Source organism: Osmerus eperlanus, chromosome 15 (genome assembly GCF_963692335.1).
Source record: "Osmerus eperlanus chromosome 15, fOsmEpe2.1, whole genome shotgun sequence".
Lineage (NCBI taxonomy): Eukaryota > Metazoa > Chordata > Actinopteri > Osmeriformes > Osmeridae > Osmerus > Osmerus eperlanus.
The window spans coordinates 9,841,358-9,854,089 of record NC_085032.1 but is presented as its reverse complement, the minus strand read 5'-3'; the positions used below and the strand labels follow the sequence as shown (position 1 = coordinate 9,854,089).

General features: G+C 39.6%; 1 protein-coding gene across 1 annotated transcript in view; it reads right to left on the bottom strand.

Moving 5' to 3' along the window:
* Positions 1-11,731, bottom strand: part of LOC134035194 (cadherin-12-like) — a 61,553-nt gene extending 49,822 nt beyond the window's left edge. Inside the window, exon 1 of the mRNA XM_062480108.1 lies at positions 11,337-11,731. The gene's annotated coding sequence lies outside the window, so the exon portion shown is untranslated. The remainder of the gene's footprint in view (positions 1-11,336) is intronic.
* Positions 11,732-12,732: the final 1,001 nt, after the last annotated feature.

Below are 12,732 nucleotides of genomic sequence, written 5' to 3'. Positions count from 1 at the left end.
GAGGCCTGGCCCCCGAAGTCATTTGTAAAGACATTTAACCCTTGTGTTATCTTCGGGTCATTCTGACCCATCAGTCATTGTGACCCACCGTCGTATTGCGACAACTTTACCGCATACCAAAACAAAGTGAATCATTTTCTTTTAACCGTTGGGCTGTCTCAGACCCCCCACATTGCGATGGTTAAAAGAAAATTATTTTTATTTGTTTTTGTATTGGGTAAAATTGGGTAAACACAACGATGGTTCGTTATGAACCTTTGGGTCATGTGACCCGAAGGCAGCACAAACACGTGCGCGTTTAACACTTACACAAATGGCATGTTGTACTCTCAGCATTTCATGGAAGTATTCTTTAAAAAGACTCTTTTTGAAGACGACACACCCTTGTAATTTTCCCTACATATGTTAAGCCTGTTCGCTTTAAATTGGCAATAGCAGTAGATGAATGTACTAGGGGAATGGTACATAGGCAGCTGCCACAATGAATGTTTTAATGAGTCACAGCGCTGCTTTCTACAGACTGCTTTTGTATTCAACAGACCCAGCTCAAACACAGTCAGTGACTAATGTTTAGAAGGTCTTGGGCACTAGACATATTGTGAGGTATTTGGGTTAATGAATTTGCAACCTTTATTGAATAAATAACTTTGGGATCCTCTTTGCCACTCAGAGCCCTTTAGCATTAGTAATCAAGCATCACAGTTCAACAAATTAGCCTTCTGCTAGATATGCCAGCTAAGTCACTCACCCAGATATTAAAGGTGGACTATTTTGGGCACTCAAGTTATGTCTTAATCACAGCATTATTATATGGAGGCTTTGTAAAGATAAATAACGTATTATCCTGGATGGAAATCTATGATGAAACTACTGTTATACCAGCCCAGAGGTTTTAGATACAAGCTACCACCCATTGTTGATCCATGGTTACATTGCCGACGTTGATGATGAGGGTGATATACAGGTGTATACACATGTTGGAGCATATTGATATGACAATAACTCATCCCCATTATTATGTGCAAATCTAGGTCAAGCTTTTCTCCTCTTTAATATAAATAACCTGCTTCCATATATTACTGCAACACAAATACCTTTCTTTTGGCTCGTCTGTACTGTCTATGGCGTCAATGTAATATCGATGCTCATATAAAGAAGTTTAATTAAGTTAAAAAGAGTTGAGCTGTTAGCAGATAACATTTCTTATTATGATACGAATGACAAGACAAAAATGTGTTGTGACATGATACAACTATGATATAAGTCTATGAGTGAGACGGAATTGTTCTGGGATGCAATGACTGTCTCAGGGATGTCTGGGCTCAATATTGGCCTTAAAAGCCCCCAAAGGGAGGAACATTTTTCATTTTCTCACCCTCCTACTTTTTTCTATCTCACTCTCAAGTCCTTTTGAAATATTGAATAGCTAGAGTCTAATGCTGACAATAGCCATAAAAGGCTGATGAATAACTTTATATACAACATTTTCCTCCCTTTCTCAACTGTAGTATTCTATCCACTATATATTTCAGATTCAGTCCCAGGATAAGCTCTTGGTTCTTATCAAGATTTTTTTTTCCCCAAGAGTTTTTGAAACGGGTCTGGACAACAGGTCAATGTGAATTCCTATGGAAAAAAAGTAATGACAAATGTATTTAATTAGAAGATATTGCAAAGTTGGATCAGTAAGGATTCCAACATAGCAATATTTTAACATAATAATTGATTACATCTGATTCAAGTATGGAAACTTAATCTGACTGCACAGGTAATGTAACATGATAACCCCTAATATTTAAACAAAATCTAACATTATTTATCATGGAATAATATTGATTACTACTCATACACTGTGAAAGAACACAGAGTGTAATCAATCAGGTGACACACATTTAGGAGTTACATGCATGAGTCACTTACTTGGTCAGTACAACCAAGTGAAGAAATTAATCTCCAGGCTCAGATTAAAATGAGAAAGTATTGATTTCTGGGTGATGAGGTGATGAGGAGCCAAAGTGAAGCATTGCTTCTCTAATCTGAAGGTACCAAGACACAAGACGCACACACATGCACACCCAATTCACACTCAAGCTTCAGGGCTCAACCATGATTTCCCTGGTGTAATTATTAATTGTGTAAAATATGCTACTTAAAAGATAGCATTCCCATCCATGTTACTTCAGTGAGTCAAATGTTCCAGATTTTGTCTGTTGGGATTCATGCATCCTAATGCTGTAATAATATATTTCCAGGTTTCTCTTTGTAGTGCCATCTTACTGAATATAAAGAATGGTGGACTATAATGAACTTTTTATGACTTCATAATGTTTAATAGTGTTTCATTTAGGTCATGGATTTGCATCTATGTCATTCCACAACTACAAGTAATGTTTTACAAATTTGGAATTGTGCCAAATTAGAATTTTGTTCTTTTGAAAAAACTGTGGTGGCGTAGTTATGCATAATGAAATGCAAGACTCAACCACAATCTGAGGCATTGACAACAGAGAACCAAACAAGAAATGTAGTTCAATGCTTACTGGGCATTTTCAATCTAGTACCTTGAATATCTGTACATTTTCTACAATTGACCTTCTCATAAAGTCTCACCTTATATATCATAATCGAGTTCATTAGGTCAGTCAATTGGGTATACAACAGTAAGGTCATCAAATAGACATATTTTAACATGTCATACAAAGCCTTCTATCTTTTCATCTGGCACATATCTACAAATGAGTAGTTCTTTAGTTTTTGTGTCTAGCACAAAAATATAAACATGTCATTTAAGTACACTTACTTGAGTATCATTATTCACGTATACTATATGAACTGATAAATTAATTTTGGATTTTCAACAGACTGATTACGCGGTCAGACTGGCAATGACTGTATACCAAGTGTTAATATATTCGAGGTAACCTCATTCTCTGCTGGAAACACAATAAATCCGGCAGACCTCTCCCTAGGTACGTATGTCCACTGTTTGCTGGATAGAATATTATCAAAAGTTTGTGTTTGTTTGTACATGACCCAAATGATTTATGGGTCCATACAAGAAAGATGAAGGGTTGGGGGCGGACTTGACTGTGTGGGTATATACCAAGCCAGCCCTGGTATGGCCATGCTGCCAGCAGGGTGAACCGGCTATCTGATTTCTTTCACTTTCCCTCAACAATGAGGTCGAAGGACCCCTGCTTGTCAAGTAAACTCTACAGACTGGGCAGTTACTGCCAGAACGAAACCTTTAGTTTTGAACCTGGCCGATTTTATTTTGTAGGTTTTTCCTCCATCCGTCCTTCAGACTTGGCCGAATAAACAGAGTAAAAGCTCCACATGTGGGAGCTGGCTATAGGTAATCACACTACTGTAGCTACTCCTGCTATTATCCAGAAGTCAGTTGTCCTCATTCAGCCATGACAATGTAAAATCTTTGAATGTGTGTGTGTGTGGATGGATGGATGGATGGATGGGTGGGGGATTCAATATGACACACAGTACGCTCCCACACAGCTGAGGCTACTCCAGAGCTGTTTGTTTGCTGGTTCTGTTTCATGAGCACACGCAATGTCACTCATTACATTTCCCAACACAGGATTATCTGTTTTATTTTTCCCTTGAACGGAGTGTGATAAAGAATTAGCAGGCCTCCCTCTCTCGCTGGCTCTTTAATCTCTCTCACAGCTGTGATGCAGCAACTCTGCACTAGCCTCCACTTACAGATGAACACAATGCATTAACCCCCATGGATCTTCTCTCCCCAGCCCTGACTCCTACCCAAACCCACTTCACCCAACAACCCCTCATTCCCAATTCATCACAGACAGTGTACGCTGAAGAAAGTATGACCAGTATTGTGACCTTGAGGAAGTCTCGTTCGCAAGAAGACACTCTCGGGCCAAGATGTAGGGTCTGTCAAGATGATTTCTTATTCCATTTAATGGAAGAACTGCAATGCTTTATCACTCCAGGGGTTCATGGTTTATAGAAAGAATAGGGGCCAACCCTTTTTGAAATGGTAAGCTGTTTAGTCAAAGCACTGTACACAAAAAGATGTCCTTCCCAGTCAGAGTGATTTAGGGGCAGGAGGGGTGGGATGGGTAATTTTATGTTAAACCGACACTCTTCTGAATGGTAAAGTAAGAAACAGATGACAATAGCTTTATCTTCTCAATGACATTTGTCGAGTAAGACTTTTGCCGTAGATAAGGGTGAGTGGAAGTTAAGAGAAAACAATACTCTTGTCCTCATGTTCTCAGATTTCAGCCATGGACTCATATCATTTTGCTCTGCAGGCTTACTTATACTTAATTGTACGATTACAGTGCACTTGGGGATAGTTAGAAAATAATTTTCAATGAGTCACAATGACTCTTTCAAGGAGTTATGATACTGCAGGCATTAGGGTTATGATCAACTTTGAAGGCCCAATACAGACATGCCATGACATTTGTGAATATTTCTGTGTTTTAATACAATAATAATGGCACTAACGAGGACTGACATTTGTTGGACATCTTCTAGGTTATCTTTATCCTAACCTAACATCACAGTTCTGTTCTACTGCAATACTGTAGTATTGCTTGCTCAGGGATAATGAAAATGTGTCTTAGTTTAGGGGCTCACAATCAACATATAACACACACACACATGAAAGACTCACAAAAAACGACATTAACAAAACAAGCAATCTATTTCAATTAAGAGCAGGTGTGCAAAACTGCATTAAAAAAGGAGTGATGGTCTATTTGGCCTTGTTTAAAATGGATACCGCAGTCGCATTGAAAGAATTCATACAAGTTCTCTTTTTGGGCAAAGGTGGTCTGTAGCAGCTGCCTGATGGGAGGAGTGGTGAAGAGGGTGTAAAGGGTCATTAGTGATGGATTAGTGATGGAGTCTTTTTATTGTGTGACTGCAAAAGTCTGAGAGTTCAGCGGTGCAGGTGATTTTGGTTGCATTCTTTCTTTTTTTTCTTCCTTTTACACAATTGCCAGATAAGAGCAACCAGAGTGGAGTGTCCAGTAAAGGAGTAATAGTTTTACCTTTTCCAAGGCAAACTATTACATTTCCCAGTGTGTGAGGTAGTTTTCAGGAAATTGGTGTCCAGAGCACTGGGAAATAATGCATTTAGAGGGAACATGTTCCTCTTTAATGAAATGAAGATTAATTTTGGCATGGATGAATACAAATCCAAATTCTATGTGACATAAGGTTGGGGATGAAATATTAATTGCTGAAAAGTGAGGCAGGGATTGGGAAGAAAAGCTGTCTTGGACAGAAATAGGTTGAGATTCTTCACATATGGCTGACACAAAATTGTCCTCAAGCCCTTATCTTTCTCCCATAAGATAGCCCTGCCACTTTGCTAAGTCGACCTTCTCAATAAAAAGCAATGGATTTGCATGGACTTTTTTTTCATGTAGAAGTAATGGAATACATCTTTTCATACTGCCCTGTAATGTAAAGCATAACTACGGTACTCATGTATGTGTGCTATCATAAAACTCCTAGAGACCCCCCCAAAAAACTAAAGAAAATAAACTAAACATGTTCACTGTTCTTTTTGAGAGATTTTTTCATTTCTTAACACATTCATTAAGACTGTTTTTGAAATAACACCTAAACACATGGGTAACACTTTATAATAAGTCAACGCTTTTTGGCATTTACAAAGTATTAACTAATAGTTAGTTAATTCTTTCTAAAACATTTTGAAACATTAACAATACATTATTAAATAGTTAATAATCTTATTATTAAACACTATGTTGATCATTAATAAACACTGTTAAATATTATGGATTTTATTCATAATACAATTCATAAGGTGTTTGATAACTGCATTATCATACTTTATAGACAGCTTGTTAATATAGTTGCAAACCAGTAGTTTAAAAGGTGTTAGTGGTACATGAGCTGCTATAGAAAGCATTAGCAAATGGTGAACAAACCATTTACATTACCTTTACAAAGCATGAGTAAATAACTAACAACATATTTACTTATGTCTTTAATTAATGTACGCCAAGTCGAATACATATGTACACTAATACTTAGCAGAAATCTGATCAACCAAACCTAGCAATCTGCCTAGCGCTTGTCGTTTATCTCTCTGTCTGTGTTCACACTTTTCTGCTCTTTTAGAAAGTTAAGAATTTCCTCGTCGCTGTTGATGTCTTCATTGTCATCTGGATCTCGCTCATTTTGAAGATGACATCAGGGCAATAAGAATACGTATCAGCCGCGTATTCAAAGACTATGAATACACGGCTGGCATGGCTACCCATTAGCCAATCAGAACGCTCGTACTGTTGTTGCAATTGAACCAATATGCTGTTCTTATTGGTCCAGAAGACGTTCTCAAAAGAGTTGTTGATATGTTGTATAGTGTACATCCTGTATTCGACTTGGCATACATTAATTAAAGACATAAGTAAATATGTTGTTAGTTATTTACTCATGCTTTATAAAGGTAATGTAAATGGTTTGTTCACCATTTGCTAATGCTTTCTATACCAGCTCATGTACCATTAACACCTTTTAAACTACTGGTTTGCAACTATATTAACAAGCTGTCTATAAAGTATGATAATGCAGTTATCAAACACCTTATGAATTGTATTATGAATAAAATACATATTTTTTAACAGTGTTTATTAATGATCAACATAGTGTTTAATAATAAGCTTATTAACTATTTAATAATGTATTGTTAATGTTTCAAAATGTTTTATAAAGGATTAACTAACTATTAGTTAACACTTTGTAAATGCCAAAAAGCGTTGACTTAGTATAAAGTCTTACCAACACATGATAATGAATAACAGGACGGTATGAATTATATACATTTTGCACTCAGAGTTACATCACATTATCATCTTTGAAGGATTTGTTTATGCATTCAAGTCAGTGGGAGAGATTATATATATTAACCAGAATAAGGGTTCATTCAACTTCAGTTTTTGCCTCCCGTCTATCTTTCTATAGCAGTTGTTTTAGCAGAGCAAGACAGACCCCAATAAATGAAACCCCTGCAGCGCCTTCTCCAGAAATCATTACAATCTCCCAATACCTCTAGGGTCAGTAAACTAATAGTCATTCACCTGTGTGACAGCCAGTGAGGGTTATGCAGTCTGGGCTGGAGATCAGACACACTTAATTTCTTTCTTCTCCATCAATTCTCAAACACAGGTCAGGCATGTGATGCAAGGGCACTTATGTAACTGAATAATGACACACACATACCATACCTGTCTATCTAAATAATGATTGCTGTGAAGATGTTGAACCTGTGCATGAAATGAACCCACTCAAATCCGAAGATGCACGACTCTCACTGACAGCAATGACGCAGCATTGCTCATGAACCGTTTTCATCCCTCTAGTTTTTGTTTTTGCATCTGGTGAGTTTATGGTCAACACCACTTCTGCTTACAGATAACTGTGATTGTGTGGTGAGCTTCTTGGTGGCATGGCACAACTGTATCCAAAGACACACAAGGCATTGGGGGTTTTACTGTACCTACTATTCTAAGTTTTTTCTTTGCAGTATTCAAAAGCATATACCCACAATAATAAACAATTATAGAATCCTACTTAAAGATACAAAGATGTATTTTGTTAATGACCTGTAGTTTCCTCTCCTTTTGAACTTTTGGCATATCTGAAGGTTGTGTCTTTCTTCTAGAAACAGGTTTACAAGTGATTGAATGGAACAGGATTTAATTGAAGCTATAAAAAACGGATATCCACAAATAATATAAATATTTGTCCCAGAATTTTGACTGTGTTGAGGGTCTCATATTATATGGCAATAGTCTGAATCCAGGAATTACAGTCTTGGTGTAAGCCTAACTTTGACCACATGAGCTCCAAATGCTAAACCTTAATCCTGGCCATGCCCAGACAAGTGTAATCCATCCCATACTATGTGTAATTTCATCTAAATAAGGAACAAATGTGTATAGCAGATGGATCTTAGTATGAAAACTGTTTGGTGCATGGTTAGGGTTAGGTTTATAAAACAGGAAAACCATACAAGTTACCCTAAATGAGATCACGTGGTGCTTTAGGGGAAACAAAATCCAATTAAGGTAAAAAACATTGTACTGTACGTGGCATGCTCTCCTTGACATGTCACTTGTTGTACACCATACTCTACATTAGCTACAAACACATTAAGTGCCAATTCTATCATAACTGAGTAACATTAAACATTTGCCATACTCAGTTTTTTCCGCTTGCCCATTGACCGCTTTTTGAGATCAACATTAAATATATTAATTGGCATATGTAACATGCACTGCGCCTGTTCCCCTGTTGGTTCATCTCTCTAGACTCTAGCCACACACCTCCCTTTAGTCACGCCCAGGAGCATCGACTGTGCTCGCTTATCTGCTCATTAAAAAGCAAAATGAAGATCGGAGCCAACCCAAAGTCAGCTGCTTGTCATACTGTTTGTGAATGCAAAAATAGCTCCCCTAGCCTCCCGCCCCTCTGCCCAAAGCGTCCTACTTGCCGAAGATGTACCACCTCCAAAAACCTGCCAAAGTAATGGAGACAAATCTATATAAATAATTGCAAAGTGCACTGGAGAGGAGTACCCATCATTCAGGGAAGGGAAACGGGTGCAATATCTCCTGGAGATAGAGACTCATCCATCACTAGAGGACTTTAATTTGAGATGTTTAGGACTCCTGCTGTTGATTGTCGGAGAGGTGGATAGAGTCTTGTCTTAAATGTCTGTGGGGGTCTTGGCAGAGTTTAGTCAGCCTGAGGCTATAACTGTAATGCTACTGTAAATCTGAATAGAATAGCAGAGAGACAAAACAGGCTCTCAACGGAACAATCCATTATCCCTCACAACTACAGCAGTGGCCTTGAGTTTTGTAGGTAAATGTACTCCAAAGTAGATTCCAGCTTGCTTCATTAACACATGGATACCAAGAACCAACAACTATACTCTTTCTCACACACAGACACACACAAATGCTTCATTTCGGAACAATGTCATGATGAGTCCATCGTATAGGGTAAGAGATTGAAGAGCCCAAGGTAAGGAGAGTCAAGAGACTCCAAATAATCTCAAGTATCGATCCCATTTAAAGCCCCCAGGCTCCTGATGGACACATTCCGCAGATGGCGGTGATAGGTGCCATATCCGGATGAGTGATCGCCGGCGCTCTGCTTACGATAATGGATGCACAGACATCCATAAATACCCCCTATCCCCTGGCCCGGTCAGACCGGACTGCAGATAAGTTGATATGGCGAATGTCATTGCGATGAACGTGCTCTTGTTGTGAACCACTCAATCTTGACATTAAAATTACATGGGGCACGGAGAGGGAAAAGGGAGATATGGAGAGAGGGAGATACAGACAGAGGGAGAGAAAGAGAGAGGGAGGGAGAGAGAGATAGGGGCGCATGGGTGTAAGTCAAGAAGCGTGGTTGACTTTGCGTTAAGGGTTCATATTGGATGTCATAACTGGGCTAAGTGTCTTTCTGCTGTTGTGGCGGACGTCTGACTGTTAGGAAGCTAGTAGCCCATGGAAAGGGGATGTCAAACTGACGTTAGATATACGTATATGGGTGTATTGTTGACTAGATGGAAATAAATTACATATCACAAAACTTGAAAGCTCTCATCTTCTGATTTAAGTGTCAAACGTTGGCTGATTAAAGGAATGTCTCGTGGCCAGATACGGTGGTAGCATCACTATCATCAGTTATTATTTGCTTGCATGTCTCTATTATTCTACTCTAACATGGTTATGATACCTGGCTGGCTGCATGCCTTGAATGCTTAGTCTCTATCCATAGCCTTACATTGAACTACTCGAAAAGGGCCATCGCCTTTTTGCTCTGGGAGTGGACTCCTTCCAGCATAATTTGATTATTCCAAAGCAGGTGTTCTTAGTTGAATGCTTATAAGAAACCCTCTGAATCTGAAGAGAGTTTTGCTTTAGCTTGCAGCGGCTTGGAGCTGTGCAGGCATGGTGGCAATTTTTTATGTATTTTGTTTTTTACACACACAACCTGAAGGTGTATAACAGTGGGAGGAAATGTGTTTGCATACACGTCTGATTTAGCAGGATAGGTAAACATCACCTTGGTCACACAAAGATAATGCAGACGAGTGTTACTGAGCAGGTCGGGCGAATGTGCATAATTATGGGCAATGTAATACTGTTGATATTGTCTGTCTGTGTATAAGCCTGTATGAGCTCCACTGTGTTATGACTTTTCACTCTGTAGGTGCTAGTCCCAGAGCTGGGTATAATGTTTCTTTGAAAATTACAACCATAACAGTATTTGTTTTCCCTGGGCTTTCTGTCCCGTCCCTTCAGTTTGATCTGCATTAATATACCACATAAGAACCTCCATCAGAATACCAACAATCATATTACACAACTCACTGCAGTGTATACCAAACAAAAAAATTAGTACTAGAACTTCAAATAATTGTTCTCTAAAGCCCACACTATGTGGACCCTTATCTCCTCTCCAGCTCATCTGAATAAGCATATGCTACTGTTGTGCAAGGGCAAGGGCTGCCGGTGGGATCCCATAGTCCCCTTGCAAATCAGATTGTGCCTGTTTGTTTGATATCCTCTCAGATAGTTTGCCCCCCCCCCCCCCCCCCACACACACACACACACGCACACAAGCACATATCCCAACCCGAAACTGCAGTACAAGAATTGTCTAATCCACTATACTTTCAGCAAACAAAATCTCTTAATTTTTTCCTCTTTGTAAACATATATTTTCCAGCCAGCGTTACTTGTACGCGTTTGCAATAAATACTATTATTAATTAATGTTGGTTATTTAGTTTTCGGTTTCCCTCAGGCAGCCTCAGTAGCTGCAATCAGCTCATTGATGTTTCTCAAACCACTTGACACGCGCCAAGGTTTGATAACCAGTGTTTGAACACTTTCCAACGACAAGTTGAAAAGCAGTATTCCCTTTCAAATGCAAATTAACTGATTTCGCCCAGTTTGACCTATAAACAGGGTCAAACAAACACTCTCCAAAAGGGAGTTATATATCAGGAGTCATAACACAAATACTTGTTGTATCCTTAACCTGCATCTGTGACTTCATTATTTTACTACAGTATCCTGTAGGCTACACACCTGCATGGGCAAATTAAATCATTTATATCTTGCTTCATTATGAAAAAAAAATCTTTCATGGGGTGCCAAAGCATCTGATGAAGGATATAGTTTTTGTCAAAATAAATCAGTTTGTTCAGCATTGATATTGACAAAATATTTCGGCATACATTTGAGCACTTCTGTAAACTGCTTACAAGTAAAAAGAGACACTTACCTTGAAGAAAGCGCAGTTACAGAAGACAGCGTTTAATATGATTTAATCCAAACATTGATGGATTCAAACAATCCTCAAAGCTTCTTCCAGCGTAGGATACAAGGGGAGCCTCTCTTCTCTCCTCCTTTTCCTCCCCTTTAATTCCCTCTTTTCTCATTTACCCTCTCGTTCTCTTTGGTGCCTTTCCTACATTATCCTTTTACTGCTTTAAGAGGGAGCCCACCTCGGAGACAGTACCAGGACGCGTGCCGCAAAAGGTACAAAAACAATACAATAGAGCGAGCGAGAGACTGTGAGCGGTAAAGTGAGTCTCCTAGTGCTGTTCGGATGACGAGCAAGAGAGCGAAAGATATTGTGAGCAGCAGAATGAAAGGAAGCGAGCGTCTATGTGTGTGTGCATGAAAAAGAGTGTGTGAGAGTGAGCGAGAGAGAGAGCGAGAGAGCGGCAGAGAGAGAGAGAGAGAGAGAGAGAGAGAGAGAGAGAGAGAGAGAGAGAGAGAGAGAGAGAGAGAGAGAGAGAGAGAGAGAGAGAAGGGATGAGAGCAGGGGGGAGAATGAGAGAGAAGGTTTGTTAGCCCCAGCTCACTGACTGGTTCCGTGGCGGGAGGCTTGTGTGTGCGCCAGGCGCTGGGGAAGTTGTGATTGGTGTGAGGCAGCCCCTTGTCAGGTCCCCTGAGCACTGGGGATCTTCATCAAGCAGATTAGGGGGAGTCAGAGAGCCCTCCCCTCCTGCCCAGAGCCAGTGATGTAGGCTGTGGTCACCAGAGGGATATTCTAATCGGAGAGACAGTGCCACTTGGGAATAGTGTGTCTCCCTCAAGCTAATGTGTTCGCAAATTCTTAAGTGTGGGAGTAGTGGTGAGTAAAGGGTGTGTGTGCTTAATGTCAATGTTCATGTTTATACACGTGAGCTTGTGTTCTGGACCAGGCGATAATGTGCAGGGGGTGGGGGCTTGAACACTAATAGGAGTCCGGGGTGTCAGCTGGGCTCTACTAATGCGTATAACCCCACATACAAAAACAACTAATAAAGAACCCCCTCCCCCACCATCTGCCTTACCCCTCAGAAACCACAGAGCATGTTGCCACATCAAAATCATCAGAACTTCCTGGGCTCCTCTGATGTCTTTCAGTCGTAGTGGAAAGTGACCTAAATTCGTGTATTTCCATGTCTTTCATGATTAAACACATTGCTAGTTGCTTCTGCTTTGCATTGCAGAACATACAATATTATCTGGACTCATCCGGGCAGATTGAAGACGCAAGAAGAGATTTAACCTTTAAAAGTAAGCCTGAAATATGGCAGACGAAGGTGATCTGACACACATCACTCCTGGGAAAAGGTTACAGGGCTATTAGCATTTTATCATATGCCAGTATGATTGTCTTGAAGATG